General features: G+C 37.1%; 1 non-coding gene across 1 annotated transcript; it reads right to left on the bottom strand.

The window, feature by feature from the left end:
* Positions 1–8,398: 8,398 nt before the first annotated feature.
* LOC112760068 (small nucleolar RNA R71) lies at positions 8,399–8,506 on the bottom strand. The gene has a single exon (XR_003180525.1). It is a non-coding gene; the product is annotated as a small nucleolar RNA R71 (small nucleolar RNA).
* Positions 8,507–16,547: the final 8,041 nt, after the last annotated feature.

Raw genomic sequence — 16,547 nt, 5'->3', positions numbered from 1 at the left:
ATGTTCTTTTACTTTATATTTATCTCTTAATTTCAGATATTTTAATGCTTATATTAGTTATGTTGCCTATTTGGCTTATGCTACATTCATGTTATGATTTTCTTAATTAATATTATTTGAGGAATTTCAGATTTATGATTGCTTTCTTTTATTTATATAAATAATTTAGATTTTTTCCTTTTGGCTTTGGTTGATTAATTGGTGACTCTTGAGTTATCAAACTCATTGTTGATTGAAAATTGAAATTCTTCAAGAATTAATTCGAGTTCCAATAACTCTAGCCTTTCCCAAGGAAAGACTAGGACTCGAGGAATCGAAATTAATTCATCCACTTAACTTACCTTCATAGTTAGAGGTTAACAAAGTAGGAGAAAAATCCAATTCTCATCACAATTGATAAGGATAACTAGGATAGGACTTCTAGTTCTTCATACCTTGCCAAGAGTTTATTTTTATTATTATTTTATCTTTCTTGTCATTCAACTAACTTTTTACCTTAATCCAAAACCCCAAAACACACTTTTTCATAACCAATAATAAGAACACCTCCCTGCAATTCCTTGAAAAGACGACCCGAGGTTTAAATACTCGGTTATCAATTTCAAAGGGGTTTGTTACTTGTGACAACCAAAACGTTTGTACGAAGGGATTTTTGTTGGTTTAGAAACTATATCTACAACGCGACTGTTTTATTAAAATTCTTTACTAGAAAAAATCCTAACGTCACTTCTCTCAATACAGAGTCAAATAAAACCCCCATATTCAAACTCTAAGTTTGGTGTTAAGAGGCCATCATCATGCTCTGAGTATCTGTGAGGCTCCATGAGAGCCCACTGTCAAGCTACTGACATTAAAGAAGTGCTTGTTGGGAGGCAACCCAATTTTACTTATCTATGTTAATTTCTATTTTCCATTGTTATTTTATGTTTTCTGTAAGTTGATGATCATGTGAAGTCACAAAAACAATTGAAAAAGCAAAAACAAACTGAAAAACAAAATGAAAAATAGCACACCATGGAGGAGAAGCCTACTGACGTTTAAACGCCAGTAAAGGCAGCATAATGGGCGTTAAACGCCCAGTCTGGCACCATTCTGGGCGTTTAACGCCAGAAATGGGCACCAGACTGGCGTTTAACGCCAGAAAAGGGCAAGAAGCTGGCGTTAAACGCCAGAAATGGGCAGCAACCTGGCGTTTAACGCCAGGATTGGCAGCAAAGGGCATTTTGCAAGCCTAATTGGTGCAGGGATGGGAAATCCTTGACACCTCAGGATCTGTGGACCCCACAGGATCCCCACTAACCTCAACTCACTCTCTCACTTCTTCACACCTTCTCATAATACTCTTCCCCAAATAACCTCCACCAATCACCTCCGTTACTCGCCAAAACCATCATACAAACCACCTACACCCACCCACTCAAATTCAAACCATCACTCCTTCCTTTTCCACATCATAACCACCTAAAACCCCCTTGGCCGAATAATTCACACACTTCCATCTCATCCATCTATTCTTCTTCTCCTCCTTTCTTTATTCTTTTGCTCGAGGACGAGCAAACCTTTTAAGTTTGGTGTTGAGAAAAAGCTCAGTTTTTTTTGTTTTTCCATTTATGGCACCAAAGGCCGGAGAAACCTCTAGAAAGAGGAATAGAAAGGCAATTGCTTCCACCTTCGAGTCATGAGAGATGGAGAGATTCATCTCAAATGTCCATCAAGACCACTTCTCATTGAAGAGGACAAGCCCATCACTAAGAAAAGAATGGAGCAAACAAGAGAGCCCACTCATGGACCTCAACAAGAGCATAAGGAAAATCATCATCATGAAATCCCTGAGATGCTTCAAGGGATGCATTTTCCTCCACAAAACTATTGGGAGCAAATGAACACCTCTCTAGGAGAATTAAGTTCCAACATAGGACAACTAAGGGTGGAGCACCAAGAGCATTCCATCCTCCTCCATGAAATTAGAGAAGACCAAAGAACCATGAGAGAGGAACAACAAAGGCAAGGAAGAGACATTGAGGAGCTCAAGCACTCCATAAGATCTTCAAGAGGAAGAACAAGCCGCCATCACTAAGGTGGACCCGTTCTTTAATTTCCTTGTTCTTTATTTTCTGTTTTTCGAAAATTATGCCTTATGTTTATTTATGTTTGTGTCTTTATTACATGATCATTAGTGTCTTAGTGTCTATGCCTTGAAGCTATGAAAATGAATCCATCACCTTTCTTAAATGAAAAATGTTTTTAAGTGAAAAAGAAAAAGAAGTGCATGAATTTCAAATTTTAAAACAGTTTAATTATTTTGATGTGGTGGCAATACTATTATTTTTCTGAATGAATGCTTGAACAGTGCATATTTTTGAATTTGATTGTTTATGAATGCTAAAATTGTTGGCTCTTGAAAGAATGATGGGAAAAGGAGAAATGTTATCTGATGATCTGAAAAATCATAAAATTGATTCTTGAAGCAAAAAAAAGCAGTGAAAAGCTTGTAGAAAAAAAGGATATATGCGAAAAAAAAAAGAGAGGCAAAAAAAAGAGAAAAGAAAAAGAAAGAAAAATAAAAGCAAGCAGAAAAAGCCAATACCCATTTAAACCAAAAGGCAAGGGTGATAAAAAGGATCCAAGGCTTTGAGCATCAGTGGATAGGAGGGCCCACAGGAATAAAATCCTGGCCTAAGCAGCTAAACCAAGCTGTCCCTAACCATGTGCTTGTGGCGTGAAGGTGTCAAGTGAAAACTTGAGACTGAGCGGTTAAAGTCGTGGTCCAAAAGCAAAAAGAGTGTGCTTAAGAGCTCTGGACACCTCTAATTGGAGACTCTAGCAAAGCTGAGTCACAATCTAAAAAGGTTCACCCAGTTATGTGTCTGTGGCATTTATGTATCCGGTGATAATACTGGAAAACAAAATGCTTAGGGTCACGGCCAAGACTCATAAAGTAGCTGTGTTCAAGAATCAACATACTTAACTACGAGAATCAATAACACTATCTGGATTCTGAGTTCCTATAGAAGCCAATCATTCTGAACTTCAAAGGATAAAGTGAGATGCCAAAACTATTCAGAGGCAAAAAGCTAAAAGCCCCGCTCATCTAATTAATACTGATCTTCATAGATGTTTTTGGAATTCATTGTATATTCTCTTCTTTTTATCCTATTTGATTTTTAGTTGCTTGGGAACAGGCAACAATTTAAGTTTGGTGTTGTGATGAGCGGATAATTTATACGCCTTTTGGCATTATTTTTAGTATGTTTTTAGTATATTTTAGTCAGTTTTTATTATGTTTTTATTAGTTTTTAAATAAAAATCACTTTTCTGGACTTTACTATGAGTTTGTGTATTTTTCTGTGATTTCAGGTATTTTCTGGCTGAAAATTGAGGGACCTGAGCATAAATCTGATTCAGAGGCTGAAAAAGGACTGTAGATGCTGTTGGATTCTGACCTCCCTGCACTCAAAGTAGATTTTCTGGAGCTACAGAATCCCAATTGGCGCGCTCTTAATTGTGTTGGAAAGTAGACATCCTGGGCTTTCCAGAAATATATAATAGTCTATATTTGCCCGAGATTTGATGGCCCAAACAGGCGTTCCAAGTCAGCTCAAGAATTCTGGCGTTTAACGCCAGAACTGGCATAAAAACTGGAGTTAAACGCCCAAACTGGCACAAAAGCTGGCGTTTAAGTCCAAGAAAAGTCTCTACACATGAAAGCTTCAATGCTCAGCCCAAGCACACACCAAGTGGGTCCCGAAAGTGGATTTTTACACTAAACACCCTAGCTTACTCATTTTCTGTAACCCTAGGTCACTAGTTTACTATAAAAACTACTTTTAGTGATTCATCTTGTACCTCATGACACTTTACACATTTCATATTGTATTCTCTACGGCATGAGTCTCTAAACTCCATTGTTGGGGGTGAGGAGCTCTGCTGTTCTTCATGAATTAATGCAATTACTACTGTTTTCCATTCTATCACGCTTACTTCTATTCTAAGATATTCATTCGCACTTCAACCTGATGAATGTGATGATCCGTGACAATCATCATCATTCTCACCTATGAACGCGTGCCTGACAACCACCTCCGTTCTACATGCAATCAAGCTTGAATGTGTATCTCTTAGGTTTCTAATCTAAGATTAGAACCTTCGTGGTATAAGCTAGAATTATTGGCGGTCATTCCTGAGATCCGGAACGTCTAAACCTTGTCTGTGGTATTCTGAGTAGGATCTGGGAAGGGATGATTGTGACGAGCTTCAAACTCACGAGTGTTGGGCGTAGTGACAGACGGAAAAGGATCAATGGATCCTATTCCGACATGATCGAGAACCGACAGATGATTAGCCGTGCGGTGACAACGCATTTGGAACATTTTCACTGAGAGGAAGGGAAGTAGCCATTGACAACGGTGATGCCCAACATAAAGCTTGCCATGGAAGGAGCCTTGCGTGCATGAAGAAGAAGATAGTAGGAATGTGATGAGCGGATAATTTATACGCTTTTTGGCATTGTTTTTAGTATATTTTTAGTAGAATCTAGTTACTTTTAGGGATGTTTTTAATAGATTTTATGTTAAATTCACATTTCTGGACTTTACTATGAGTTTGTGTGTTTTTCTGTGATTTCAGGTATTTTCTGGCTGAAATTGAGGGACTTGAGCAGAAATCAGATTCAGAGGTTGAAGAAGGACTGCTGATGCTGTTGGATTCAGACCTCCCAGCGCCAGAAAAGGAGCCAAAACCAGAGTTGAATGCCCAAACTGGCACAAAAGCTGGCGTTCAACTCCATGAAGGACCTCTACACGTGCAACACTCAAGCTTAGCCCAAGCACACACCAAGTGGGCCCCGGAAGTGGATTTATGCATCAATTACTTACTTCTGTAAACCCTAGTAGCTAGTTTATTATAAATAGGACCTTTTACTATTGTATTAGACATCTTTGGATTATATTTTGATCTATTGATCACGTTTTGGGGGCTGGCCATTTTGGCCATGCCTGGACCTTTCACTTATGTATTTTCACGGTAGAGTTTCTACACTCCATAGATTAAGGTGTGGAGCTCTGCTGTTCCTCAAAGATTAATGCAAAGTACTACTATTTTCTATTCAACTCATCTTATTTCGCTTCTAAGATATTCATTCGCACTTCAACCTGAATGTGATGAACGTGACAATCATCATCATTCCCTATGAACGCGTGCCTGACAACCACTTCCGTTCTACCTTAAACTGAATGAGTATCTCTTAGATCTCCTAACCAGAATCTTCGTGGCGTAAGCTAGAATAATGGCGGCATTCAAGAGAATCTGGAAGGTCTAAACCTTGTCTGTGGTATTCCGAGTAGGATTCAATGAATGAATGACTGTGACGAGCTCCAAACTCGCGATTGCAGGGCGTTAGTGACAGACGCAAAAGGATAGTAAATCCTATTCCAGCATGATCGAGAACCGACAGATGAATAGCCGTGCCGTGACAGGGTGCGTTGATCATTTTCACTGAGAGGATAAGATGAAGCCATTGACAAAGGTGATGCCTCCAGACGATTAGCCGTGCCGTGACAGGGCATTGGATCATTTTCCCGAGAGATGACCAAAAGTAGCCGTTGACAATGGTGATGTATCACATAAAGCCATCCATGGAAAGGAGTAAGATTGACTGGATGAAGATAGCAGGAAAGCAGAGGTTTAGAGGAACGAGAAGCATCTCTATTTGCTTATCTGAAATTCTCACCAATGAATTACATAAGTAATTCTATCCCTATTCTATTAATTATTATTCGAAAACACCATTATCAATTTATATCTGCCTAACTGAGATTTGCAAGGTGCCCATAGCTTGCTTCATACCAACAATCTCCGTGGGATTCGACCCTTACTCACGTAAGGTATTACTTGGACGACCCAGTGCACTTGCTGGTTAGTTAAACGGAGTTGTGAACCATGGTCTTGGCATCATGTTTTTGGCGCCATTACCAGGGAAAGAAAGAGCGATGAATTTTACATAATTAAAGTGTAATCACGATTCCGCGTACCAAGTTTTTGGCGCCGTTGCCGAGGATTGTTTGAGTTTGGACAACTAACGGTTCATCTTGTTGCTCAGATTAGGTAATTTTCTTTTTGTTTTGTTTTCAAAAATCTTTCAAAAATATTTTTCTTTGTTTTCGAAAAAAAATGTGTTTTCAAAAATATATTTTTCTTCAGAATTTTTAAGAATGAATTCTAGTGTTTCATGAAACATGTTGAATCCTATCTGGCTGTAAAGCCATACCCAAACTGCTTTGGGATTGGTATTCAACTAATCACTCCAGTCCATGTAATTATATACTAAAGCTTGGCTGGCTATTAAGCCATGCCTGACCCTTTGATTGGAGCTTTAGAGCATAAGATTCCTGGAATTCATATTAAAAATTTTGGAATCCTTATTTTTCTTTTTCAAAATAATTTTTCGAAAAATATAAAATAAAAATCCAAAAAAAAATTAGAAAATCACAAAAATAAAAAATATTTCATGTTTCTTGTTTGAGTCTTGAGTCATGTTATAAGTTTGGTGTCAATTGCATGTGCATCTTGCATTTTTCGAAAATTTCATGCATTCATAGTGTTCTTCATGATCTTCAAGTTGTTCTTGGTAAGTCTTCTTGTTTGATCTTGATGAGTTTTTGTTTTGTGTTGTATGGTGTTTTTCATATGCATTCTTGAATTCTTAGTGCATAAGCATTAAAGAATTCTAAGTTTGGTGTCTTGCATGTTTTCTTTGCATTAAAAATATTTCAAAATTGTGTCTATGATGTTCATCTTGACATTCAAAGTGTTCTTGGTGTTCATCTTGACATTCATAGCATTCTTGCATGCATTCATTATTTTGATCCATAACTTTCATGCATTGCATTATTTTTCTTGTTTTTCTTTCTCTTCATTAAAAATTCAAAAAAAAAAATCCTTCTCTTTTTCTCATCATCAAATTCGAAAATTTGAATTGACTTTTTCAAAATTTTTAAATTCTAGTTGTTTCTTATGAGTCAAATCAAATTTTCAATTTGAAAATCTTATCTTTTTTTAAAATCTTTTTCAAAAATCATACATTTTTCATTATTTTCGAAAAATTCAAAAATCTTTTCAAGATATTTTTCAAAAATCTTTTTCTTATCTTTATCAAAATTTTCGAAAATAATATTAACAATTAATGTTTTGATTCAAAAATTTCAAGTTTGTTACTTGCTTGTTAAGAAAGATTCAAACTTTAAGTTCTAGAATCATATCTTGTGATTTCTTGTGAATCAAGTCATTAATTGTGATTTTAAAAATCAAATCTTTTTCAAAAGTAATTCCTATCATATCTTTTCAAATTATATTCTTATCTTATCTTTTTCAAAAATCTAATTTCAAAATATCTTCTCCAACTTCCTAACTTCTCATCTTTTCAAAATTTGTTTCAACTAACTAACTAACTTTTTGTTTGTTTCTTAACTTTTTCAAAACTACCTAACTAACTCTCTCTCTCTAATTTTCGAAAATATCTTCCCTCTTTTTCAAAAATTTCTTTTTAATTAACTAATTATTCTTATTTTTATTTTTGATTTTAAGAATTTTCGAAAAAAACTACTAACCTTTTTCAAAAACTATTTTCAAAAATCACTAACTATTTTTCAAAAATTATTTTCGAAATTTCCCATCTCTCATCTCATTCTATTTATTTATTCATCCACTAACATCTCCCCCTCACCCACCAAAAATCCGAACCCTCTCTCTCTCTTTCTGAGTTCAGATTTTTCTCTTCTTCTTTTCTTCTACTAACAATAAGGAACCTCTTTACTGTGACATAGAGGATTCCTCTTCTTTTCTTTTTCTCTTCTCTTTCTTATGAGCAGGGACAAAGAAAAAGGCATTCTTGTTGAAGCTGATCCAGAACCTGAAAGGACACTAAAGAGGAAACTAAGAGAAGCTAAATTACAACAATCCAGAGACAACTTGATTGAAAATTTCGAACAAGTAAAGGAAATGGCAGCCGAACCCAACAACAATGCAAGGAGAATGCTTGGTGACTTTACTGCACCTAATCCCAACTTTGAGCAAACAACTTTACTGCATCTCCATTCCTGCCATTAGAGCAAACAACTTTGAGCTGAAACCTCAACTAGTTTCTCTGATGCAGCAGAACTGCAAGTTTCATGGACTTCCATCTGAAGATCCTTTTCAGTTCTTAACTGAATTCTTGCAGATATCTGATACTGTTAAGACTAATGGAGTAGATCCTGAAGTCTACAGGCTCATGCTTTTCCCGTTTGCTGTAAGAGACAGAGCTAGAATATGGTTGGACTCTCAACCTAAAGACAGCCTGAACTCTTGGGATAAGCTGGTCACGGCTTTCTTAGCCAAGTTCTTTCCTCCTCAAAAGCTGAGCAAGCTTAGAGTGGATGTTCAAACCTTCAAACAGAAAGAAGGTGAATCCCTCTATGAAGCCTGGGAGAGATAAAAAGGATTGACCAAAAAGTGTCCTACTGACATGCTTTCAGAATGGACCATCCTAGATATATTCTATGATGGTTTATCTGAGCTATCAAAGTTGTCATTGGATACCTCTGCAGGTGGATCCATTCACCTAAAGAAAACGCCTGCAGAAGCTCAAGAACTCATTGACATGGTTGCTAATAACCAGTTCATGTACACTTCTGAGAGGAATCCTGTGAGTAATGGGACGCCTATGAAGAAGGGAGTTCTTGAAGTTGATACTCTGAATGCCATATTGGCTCAGAACAAAATATTAACTCAGCAAGCCAATATGATTTTCCAGAGTCTGAATGGAATGCAAGCTGCATCCAACAGTACTCAAGAGGCATCTTCTGAAGAAGAAGCTTATGATCCTGAAAACCCTGCAATAGCAGAGGTAAATTACATGGGTGAACCTTATGGAAACACCTATAATTCATCATGGAGAAATCATCCAAATTTCTCATGGAAGGATCAAAAGCCTCAACAAGGCTTTAATAATGGTGGAAGAAACAGGTTTAGCAATAGTAGGCCTTTTCCATCATCCACTTAGCAACAGACAGAGAATTCTGAGCAGAATCCATCTAGCTTAGCAAACTTAGTCTCTGATCTATCTAAGGCCACTGTGAGTTTCATGAATGAAACAAGGTCTTCCATTAGAAATTTGGAAGTACAAGTGGGCCAGCAGAGTAAAAGAATCACTGAAATCCATCCTAGTACTCTCCCAAGCAATGCAAAAGAGAATCCAAAAGGAGAGTGCAAGGCCATTGACATAACCAAAATGGCCGAACCCAAGGAGGGAGAGGAGGACGTGAATCCCAAGGAGAAAGACCTCCTAGGACGTCCAGTGATCAATAAGGAGCTTCCCTCTGAGGAACCAAAGGACTCTGAGGCTCATCTAGAGACCATAGAGGTTCCATTAAACCTCCTTATGACCTTCATGAGCTCTGATGAGTATTCCTCTTCTGAAGAGAATGAGGATGTTACTGAAGAGCAAACTGCCAAGTTTCTTGGTGCAATCATGAAGCTGAATGCCAAATTATTTGGCATTGATGCTTGGGAAGTTGAACTTCCCTTGTTCATCAATGAACTAAGTGATCTGGATCAACTGACATTGCCTCAGAAGAGACAGGATCCTGGAAAGTTCATAATACCTTGTACTATAGGCACCATGATCTTTAAGGCTCTGTGTGACCTTGGTTCAGGGATAAACCTCATGCCCCTCTCTGTAATAGAGAAACTGGGAATCTATGGGGTGCAAACTGCTAAAATCTCATTAGAGATGGTAGACAATTCAAGAAAACAGGCATATGGACAAGTAGAGGACGTATTAGTAAAGGTTGAAGGCCTTTACATCCCTGCTGATTTCATAGTCTTGGATACTGGAAAGGAAGAGGATGAATCCATCATCCTAGGAAGACCTTTCCTGGCCACAGCAAGAGCTGTGATTGATGTGGACAGAGGAGAATTGATCCTTCAATTAAATGAGGACAACCTTGTGTTTATAACTCAAGGATCTCTCTCTGCATCCATGGAGAGGAAGCATAAAAAGCTTCTCTCAAAGCAGAGTCAAACAAAGCCCCCACAGTCAAACTCTAAGTTTGGTTTTGGGAGGCCACAACCAAACTCTAAGTTTGGTGTTGAACTCCCATATCCAAACTCTAAGTTTAGTGTTGGAGAGTCTCAACAAAGCTCTGCACATCTGTGAGGCTCCATGAGAGCCCACTGTCAAGCTACTGACATTAAAGAAGCGCTTGTTGGGAGGCAACCCAATTTTTATCTAACTATATTCTTCTTAGTTATATGTCTTTATAGGTTCATGATCATGAGGAGTCACAAAATAAATATAAAAATTGAAAACGGAATCAAAAACAGCAGAAGAAAAATCACACCCTGGAGGAGCATCTGCCTGGCGTTCAACGCCAGAACAGAGCATGGTTCTGGTGCTGAACGCCCAAAATGGGCAGCATCCTGGCGCTGAACGCCCAGAACAAGCATGGTTCTGGCGTTCAATGCCAGAAATGACAACAAATGGGCGTTGAATGCCCAAAATGGGCACCAACCTGGCGCTGAACGCCCAGAGTTGTGTGCAAGGGCATTTTACATGCCTAAATTGGTGCAGGGATGTAAATGCCTTGACACCTCAGGATCTGTGGACCCCATAGGATCATCTCAGGATCTGTGGACTCCACAGGATCATCTCAGGATCTGTGGACCCCACAGGATCCCCACCTACCTCATCATCTCTCTTTCCATTCATGATCATCCCTTCTGTTTTCCATTTACCACTCACATCCATACACCCACTACCTTCAAAATTCAACATCTCTCTCCCACCCAACCCCACCCATATGGCCGAATACACACATCCATCCATCTCCTCCATATCTTCTTCTTCTTCTTCTTCTATTCTTTCTTCTTTTTGCTCGAGGGCGAGCAACATTCTAAGTTTGGTGTGGTAAAAGCATAGCTTTTTTGTTTTTTTCCATAACCATTGATGGCTCCTAAGGCCAGAGAAACCTCTAGAAAGAGGAAAGGGAAAACAAAAGCTTCCATCAAGGATCTATAGCTCAGTGGTAGAACATTTGACTGCAAATCAAGAGATCCCTGAGATACCTCAGGGGATACATTTTCTTCCACACAATTATTGGAAGCAACTAAGGATGGAACATCAAGAGCACTCCATCATCCTTCATGAAATAAGAGAAGATCAAAAAGCAAGGAAAGGAGGAGCAACAAAGACAAGGAAGAGACATAAAAGAGCTCAATGACATCATTGGTTCCTCAAGAAGGAAACGCCACCATCACTAAGGTGGATTCATTCCTTGTTCTTATTTCTTCTGTTTTTCGTTTTCTATGTTATGTGCTTATCTATGTTTGTGTCTTCATTACATGATCATTAGTAGTTAGTAACTATGTCTTAAAGTTATGAATGTCCTATGAATCCATCACCTCTCTTAAATGAAAAAATGTTTTAATTCAAAAGAACAAGAAGTACATGAGTTTTGAACTTATCCTTGAACTTAGTTTAATTATATTGATGTGGTGACAATGCTTCTTGTTTTCTGAATGTATGCTTGAACAGTGCATATGTCTTTTGAAGTTGTTGTTTAAGAATGTTAAATATGTTGGCTCTTGAAAGAATGATGACAAGGAGACATGTTATTTGATAATCTGAAAAATCATAAAAATAATTCTTGAAGCAAGTAAAAGCAGCAAAGAACAAAGCTTGCAGAAAAAAAAATAGGCGAAAAAAAAATAGAAAGAAAAAAAAAAGAAAAAGAAAAAGCAAGCAGAAAAAGCCAAAGCTCTTAAAACCAAGAGGCAAGAGCAAAAAGTCAATAACCCTTAAAACCAAAAGGCAAGGGAAATAAAAAGGATCCCAAGGCCTTGAGCATCAGTGGATAGGAGGGCCTACAGGGATAAAATCCTGGCCTAAGCGGCTAAACCAAGCTGTCCCTAACCATGTGCTTGTGGCGTGTAGGTGTCAAGTGAAAACTTGAGACTGAGCGGTTAAAGTCAAGGTCCAAAGCAAAATAAGAGTGTGCTTAAGAACCCTGGACACCTCTAATTGGGGACTTTAGCAAAGCTGAGTCACAATCTGAAAAGGTTCACCCAATTATGTGTCTGTGGCATTTATGTATCCGCTGGTAATACTGGAAAACAAAGTGCTTAGGGCCACGGCCAAGACTCATAAAACAGCTGTGTTCAAGAATCATCATACTGAACTAGGAGAATCAATAACACTATCTGAACTCTGAGTTCCTATAGATGCCAATCATTCTGAACCTCAATGGATAAAGTGAGATGCCAAAACTATTCAAGAGGCAAAAAGCTACAAGTCCCGCTCATCTGATTGGAGCTATGTTTCATTGATAGTTTGGAATTTATAGTAAATTCTATTCTTTTATCCTATTTTGATTTTCAGTTGCTTGGGGACAAGCAACAATTTAAGTTTGGTGTTGTGATGAGCGGATAATTTATACGCTTTTTGGCATTGTTTTTAGTATATTTTTAGTAGAATCTAGTTACTTTTAGGGATGTTTTTAATAGATTTTATGTTAAATTCACATTTCTGTACTTTACTATGAGTTTGTGTGTTTTTATGTGATTTCAGGTATTTTCTGGCTGAAATTGAGGGACTTGAGCAAAAATCAGATTCAGAGGTTGAAGAAGGACTGCTGATGCTGTTGGATTCTGACCTTCCTGTACTCAAAGTGGATTTTCTGGAGCTACAGAACTCGAAATGGCGCGCTTCCAATTGCGTTGGAAAGTAGACATCCAGGGCGTTCCAGAAATATATAATAGTCCATACTTTAGCCAAGAATAGATGACATAAACTGGCGTTCAACGCCAGCTTTCTGCCCAAATCTGGCGTCCAGCGCCAGAAAAGGAGCCAAAACCAGAGTTGAACACCCAAACTGGCACAAAAGCTGGCGTTCAACTCCAAGAAGGACCTCTACACGTGCAACACTCAAGCTCAGCCCAAGCACACACCAAGTGGGCCCCGGAAGTGGATTTATGCATCAATTACTTACTTTTGTAAACCCTAGTAGCTAGTTTATTATAAATAGGACCTTTTACTATTGTATTAGACATCTTTGGATTATATTTTGATCTATTGATCACGTTTTGGGGGCTGGCCATTTTGGCCATGCCTGGACCTTTCACTTATGTATTTTCACGGTAGAGTTTCTACACTCCATAGATTAAGGTGTGGAGCTCTGCTGTTCCTCAAAGATTAATGCAAAGTACTACTATTTTCTATTCAACTCATCTTATTTCGCTTCTAAGATATTCATTCGCACTTCAACCTGAATGTGATGAACGTGACAATCATCATCATTCCCTATGAACGCGTGCCTGACAACCACTTCCGTTCTACCTTAAACTGAATGAGTATCTCTTAGATCTCCTAACCAGAATCTTCGTGGCGTAAGCTAGAATAATGGCGGCATTCAAGAGAATCTGGAAGGTCTAAACCTTGTCTGTGGTATTCCGAGTAGGATTCAATGAATGAATGACTGTGACGAGCTCCAAACTCGCGATTGCAGGGCGTTAGTGACAGACGCAAAAGGATAGTAAATCCTATTCCAGCATGATCGAGAACCGACAGATGAATAGCCGTGCCGTGACAGGGTGCGTTGATCATTTTCACTGAGAGGATAAGATGAAGCCATTGACAAAGGTGATGCCTCCAGACGATTAGCCGTGCCGTGACAGGGCATTGGATCATTTTCCCGAGAGATGACCAAAAGTAGCCGTTGACAATGGTGATGTATCACATAAAGCCATCCATGGAAAGGAGTAAGATTGACTGGATGAAGATAGCAGGAAAGCAGAGGTTTAGAGGAACGAGAAGCATCTCTATTTGCTTATCTGAAATTCTCACCAATGAATTACATAAGTAATTCTATCCCTATTCTATTAATTATTATTCGAAAACACCATTATCAATTTATATCTGCCTAACTGAGATTTGCAAGGTGACCATAGCTTGCTTCATACCAACAATCTCCGTGGGATTCGACCCTTACTCACGTAAGGTATTACTTGGACGACCCAGTGCACTTGCTGGTTAGTTAAACGGAGTTGTGAACCATGGTCTTGGCATCATGTTTTTGGCGCCATTACCAGGGAAAGAAAGAGCGATGAATTTTACATAATTAAAGTGTAATCACGATTCCGCGTACCAAGTTTTTGGCGCCGTTGCCGAGGATTGTTTGAGTTTGGACAACTAACGGTTCATCTTGTTGCTCAGATTAGGTAATTTTCTTTTTGTTTTGTTTTCAAAAATCTTTCAAAAATATTTTTCTTTGTTTTCGAAAAAAAAAATGTGTTTTCAAAAATATATTTTTCTTCAGAATTTTTAAGAATGAATTCTAGTGTTTCATGAAACATGTTGAATCCTATCTGGCTGTAAAGCCATACCCAAACTGCTTTGGGATTGGTATTCAACTAATCACTCCAGTCCATGTAATTATATACTAAAGCTTGGCTGGCTATTAAGCCATGCCTGACCCTTTGATTGGAGCTTTAGAGCATAAGATTCCTGGAATTCATATTAAAAATTTTGGAATCCTTATTTTTCTTTTTCAAAATAATTTTTCGAAAAATATAAAATAAAAATCCAAAAAAAATTAGAAAATCACAAAAATAAAAAATATTTCATGTTTCTTGTTTGAGTCTTGAGTCATGTTATAAGTTTGGTGTCAATTGCATGTGCATCTTGCATTTTTCGAAAATTTCATGCATTCATAGTGTTCTTCATGATCTTCAAGTTGTTCTTGGTAAGTCTTCTTGTTTGATCTTGATGAGTTTTTGTTTTGTGTTGTATGGTGTTTTTCATATGCATTCTTGAATTCTTAGTGCGTAAGCATTAAAGAATTCTAAGTTTCGTGTCTTGCATGTTTTCTTTGCATTAAAAATATTTCAAAATTGTGTCTATGATGTTCATCTTGACATTCAAAGTGTTCTTGGTGTTCATCTTGACATTCATAGCATTCTTGCATGCATTCATTATTTTGATCCATAACTTTCATGCATTGCATTATTTTTCTTGTTTTTCTTTCTCTTCATTAAAAATTCAAAAAAAAAATCCTTCTCTTTTTCTCATCATCAAATTCGAAAATTTGAATTGACTTTTTCAAAATTTTTAAATTCTAGTTGTTTCTTATGAGTCAAATCAAATTTTCAATTTGAAAATCTTATCTTTTTTTAAAATCTTTTTCAAAAATCATACATTTTTCATTATTTTCGAAAAATTCAAAAATCTTTTTCAAGATATTTTTCAAAAATCTTTTTCTTATCTTTATCAAAATTTTCGAAAATAATATTAACAATTAATGTTTTGATTCAAAAATTTCAAGTTTGTTACTTGCTTGTTAAGAAAGATTCAAACTTTAAGTTCTAGAATCATATCTTGTGATTTCTTGTGAATCAAGTCATTAATTGTGATTTTAAAAATCAAATCTTTTTCAAAAGTAATTCCTATCATATCTTTTCAAATTATATTCTTATCTTATCTTTTTCAAAAATCTAATTTCAAAATATCTTCTCCAACTTCCTAACTTCTCATCTTTTCAAAATTTGTTTCAACTAACTAACTAACTTTTTGTTTGTTTCTTAACTTTTTCAAAACTACCTAACTAACTCTCTCTCTCTAATTTTCGAAAATATCTTCCCTCTTTTTCAAAAATTTCTTTTTAATTAACTAATTATTCTTATTTTTATTTTTGATTTTAAGAATTTTCGAAAAAAACTACTAACCTTTTTCAAAAACTATTTTCAAAAATCACTAACTATTTTTCAAAAATTATTTTCGAAATTTCCCATCTCTCATCTCATTCTATTTATTTATTCATCCACTAACATCTCCCCCTCACCCACCAAAAATCCGAACCCTCTCTCTCTCTTTCTGAGTTCAGATTTTTCTCTTCTTCTTTTCTTCTACTAACAATAAGGAACCTCTTTACTGTGACATAGAGGATTCCTCTTCTTTTCTTTTTCTCTTCTCTTTCTTATGAGCAGGGACAGAGAAAAAGGCATTCTTGTTGAAGCTGATCCAGAACCTGAAAGGACACTAAAGAGGAAACTAAGAGAAGCTAAATTACAACAATCCAGAGACAACTTGATTGAAAATTTCGAACAAGTAAAGGAAATGGCAGCCGAACCCAACAACAATGCAAGGAGAATGCTTGGTGACTTTACTGCACCTAATCCCAACTTTGAGCAAACAACTTTACTGCATCTCCATTCCTGCCATTAGAGCAAACAACTTTGAGCTGAAACCTCAACTAGTTTCTCTGATGCAGCAGAACTGCAAGTTTCATGGACTTCCATCTGAAGATCCTTTTCAGTTCTTAACTGAATTCTTGCAGATATCTGATACTGTTAAGACTAATGGAGTAGATCCTGAAGTCTACAGGCTCATGCTTTTCCCGTTTGCTGTAAGAGACAGAGCTAGAATATGGTTGGACTCTCAACCTAAAGACAGCCTGAACTCTTGGGATAAGCTGGTCACGGCTTTCTTAGCCAAGTTCTTTCCTCCTCAAAAGCTGAGC

Source organism: Arachis hypogaea, chromosome 16 (genome assembly GCF_003086295.3).
Source record: "Arachis hypogaea cultivar Tifrunner chromosome 16, arahy.Tifrunner.gnm2.J5K5, whole genome shotgun sequence".
In the NCBI taxonomy this organism is placed as follows: Eukaryota; Viridiplantae; Streptophyta; class Magnoliopsida; order Fabales; family Fabaceae; genus Arachis; species Arachis hypogaea.
The sequence above is the reverse complement of the archived record's forward strand: the minus strand, read 5'-3'. Positions and strand labels throughout refer to the sequence as shown.